The sequence below is a fragment of the Ornithodoros turicata genome, chromosome 1 (genome assembly GCF_037126465.1).
Source record: "Ornithodoros turicata isolate Travis chromosome 1, ASM3712646v1, whole genome shotgun sequence".
In the NCBI taxonomy this organism is placed as follows: Eukaryota; Metazoa; Arthropoda; class Arachnida; order Ixodida; family Argasidae; genus Ornithodoros; species Ornithodoros turicata.
Genome location: NC_088201.1, coordinates 220,622,192 through 220,625,739, shown reverse-complemented (window position 1 = coordinate 220,625,739; position 3,548 = coordinate 220,622,192). Strand labels below are relative to the sequence as shown.

General features: G+C 45.1%; 1 long non-coding RNA gene across 1 annotated transcript; it reads right to left on the bottom strand.

Moving 5' to 3' along the window:
* Nucleotides 1-702: 702 nt before the first annotated feature.
* Nucleotides 703-1,380, bottom strand: LOC135376794 (uncharacterized). The gene is made up of 3 exons (XR_010417860.1): nt 1,277-1,380; nt 1,090-1,210; nt 703-792 (listed from the first exon to the last, which is right to left on the bottom strand). It is a non-coding gene; the product is annotated as an uncharacterized LOC135376794 (long non-coding RNA).
* Nucleotides 1,381-3,548: the final 2,168 nt, after the last annotated feature.

Sequence of the window (3,548 nt, the reverse complement as noted above, 5' to 3'; positions counted from 1 at the left end):
GTTAGTCGTGACGTCACCTCTGTGAGGCCGACAACAGCGAGCCCTTTCACCAGCACGCCACCACCATTGTAGATGACGATAAGGAATGTGAACGTTTACATGCCTTGCTTTTGAGAATGTGAGCCTACGGATAGTCCAAGTTTTGAGTGAAAGTGACGTTCACGAAGTGACGAAAATGACTGATTCGTGGTGCAGTGTAGCAGGATGAGAAATAGCGCCTGTCAATCGTGTCGTAACGTTCTTTACTGCTATTCTTCATAGCGACCACTCCCTGTGGAGCTGTTTAGGAGGAACGTTGCACTGAGAAAAATTTATCTGTCGTTTCAACGGGCAGATACCGGAAATTAGGACCCCAGCATGCCTGTTGTGCAGTACGGGTAGCCCTGTTAAGTGATGATTACGGTGCCTTTGCGTTATTACGACCAAGCGGTTAGTTCTACGGATGCACCCGGTTTCCTTGAATAACAGAGCCCTGATCATATAATGTATTTTACCTGTCATTCATAGGAACTGTCTGTCCTTTCTATTAATGACGGGGCAGTCGTATCTGTTCATATTACGGACGTTGCCTTCCATTGAAAACAGGTGTGCAAAAATTATGCGTGGGCCTCTGGTGACACATAATTTTGGCAGGCCTGTTATAGTTGATGTTTGACACTGTATGTGGTATCACTAAAATGCTACAGTGTGAGGAAGCAACGGTGACAACCAATACATTTATTCAAGCTTTCTTACATGTATCCATTAATGTCTTGCACATTGGAGCCGTCCTCCGGAGCCCTGGAGACGCGCCTAACGATAAAAAATTATCTAAGTTAATCTTACTTAAATTAATAAGAAAAAAAATGTTTGAAGGAAATTATTTGTGGGCTAAATTGTAGAGCAAAACTGAAGTAAAACCACCACTGAACCTGTGGCGGACAAATGCCAGTTAACAATACTGACTAAAAGGTAGATGATAACACATCATCAACACACAGTATATCATGTGGTTTGCAGCGGTTGCCATTTGCCTGTGTGTAACCTCTGACTGGAGGTGTACTGTAATTACATCGAGATCTGTGGACAGGCGTAATGCACAGGACTCACCATGTTCGTGAACGTTGCTGCGAATCTCTCGAGGTGTAACACTGATGGCGTCTTTAGCGCAGATGGCAACTCTGGCATTCCGGTTTTCAGGACGTTTGGCTGCAGTGACGCAGGAGAACCTCTGGATTCATATGGGCACATTAAGACCTATAGCAGTCTCTAAGACTCAAAAGGTAACATAACTCACGTGTTTCCCGCTGTCTTCATGGTTTTCATGCAAGCTGCTCCTATGATAGTATTTCTTTCCTTCTCGTTTCCTGCTCGTGTTTCTACACTGGCACTGCCATTTATCGTTTGACATGAGCCTCTAATGCTCATGCATTAAAATAACTGCTGCTCTGAACTTGTGGTATAAAGACCTGTAATAAAGAGAAATGTCACGCTAACACAGCTGTCATATGAAGAGTTTATAGGTTAACATCTGAGCAGGAAGCACATATGGTACAGGAAATCCATATTTCACTTTTGAGTAAGTAAAAACGGTCCAAATGCCAGGAATAGTCATATTTATTCCATTTGTTACAGACTAACATACATACCAAGTAAAAAAGCGTAAAAATTACGTTGCAGAATCCATCCAGATTCTATCATCAGAATGAACCACTGGCATCAGCACACATCTTGTTAAGTATCAGGAAGGCGTAACATTATGCTGTTGGCCCTGGTTGTTTGTTGATAGCGCAATCTGCTTCTTCTTCTTCTTCTTTTTTTTTTTTTTTTGAGACACTAGGATTTCAACTGTTTACGAATACCCCAGCGGTTCTCCCTACCTAAGATTAGGGGCATATCTAAATGCAAGGTATGGCCGGTATTACGGGCATGTTCCCACCCCAGCAGCACAATGTACTGAAAGTCGAGTGCAATAGGGGTGGACGGTATGTGTCTTATCAGTCTTATTTCACGAGTCTGTTCAAGGCCTTACACCTTGTACCCGTCCACCCCTATTGCACTCGACTTTCAGTACATTGTGCTGCTTGGGAAGTGTTTGGCAGTTTCTACTACCACCGTCGTAGTTGTTGTACAGGTTGGGACAAAAGTTTACGGAAGACGCGAGCGAGGTTCTTTTTCTTCGGTGCGACACCCTAGCGGCTGCCGGAAGCGGGTGGGTTTACTGTTTCGGAGGGATGGAAGGGTCTGGGAAGGGTGTGCTGTGAGCGACACACAGCGGTAACTCCTACTTCCCAGGCACACCGAAGCGACGCTGGAGCGACTACTGTATGTCGCTAACTGCGCATCTATCCACCCCTCCGAAACAGTGAACTCCCCCGCTTCCGGCAGCCGCTAGGGTGTCGCACCGAAGAAAAAGTACGTCGCTCGCGTGTTCCGTAAACTTTTGTCCCAACCTGTATATGCCGGAGTGCAACAAGTGGAATAGATAGATAGTGGAATAGATAGTGGAATAGGGCTGGCTGAAGAGGCAGGTACCGCTGACGGCGAAACAGAAGGAGCACGGTTCGCGTCCGGGTCACCAGCTTGAAGGGAAGCCATCTGAGTTTATTGAGGAGACTGCATCAGGATGAAGGTGCTGTTCACCGGAGCCGGACAGGAACCGATGTGGTGCACGCACCGGAGAATGCGTGAGAAGAAGCGCGGGTGGTACGGGTGGTGCGATAGTTTTTGGGGCCGCCATACAACGTTCTTTGTTTTTTTTTTGTTTTTTTAATAAACGAAGTGTCTGACCTTTTTGGAAAATATAAATATAAATAAAACGCGACGTACGATCTGTTTGAAATGCATCGCAAGGAATCTGAAAGCGCGGTATCACGAATACAAGCAATTCAAAGTTTCATCTACTTGTCAAGTGTCATTTTCCATTCACAAGATATTCAAGCATATTTTTCTTTAAAACGCACAAGGAGCACACACATACGATAAAGTCAATACACAAAAAAATCCCTTCATGTGTCTTCCACAAGGAAGCTTCCAAGTGTTTTTTCGCCCTCCTTCCGGAAAATAGCGTGCGCTGGATATTCCGTGTTTCGTATGAATATTCTCTGGCATCTTTGTCTTCAGAAAAGTTCATCTCGTTATTCACCGATGCAACAACTCGACTGTCGTCAAGACCCCTACGTATACAGAAGTCATCATAACACCTTATTAATAAGCGGCGCACAGAACGAAGCAAATACACAGGCACGCCCTGGAAGCAGGCGCGTAACTGTTCCAAGAAAAGGGAGGGGATTCCAGGAATCGGAAAATTAGTGTTCGGCTCTCCTGAACCAAGCAAACAGAGGGAGAACTAGGGATGCCTCTTCCGGGTGCCACGGTGGCATGAGCGAATTGCTAGGAAGCACAGTGCTCGAAACGGTCATAACTGAACATTATATATAAAAACCAATTATTACGTGCTTTCAGCTATTTCCTATGACAATGTACTTTCTAAGCACTAGGCTGCAATATACGAGGGTGTATCAAATATAAACGTAGAGCGTTCTGTCAATTAGGACGCACTGCCGCTT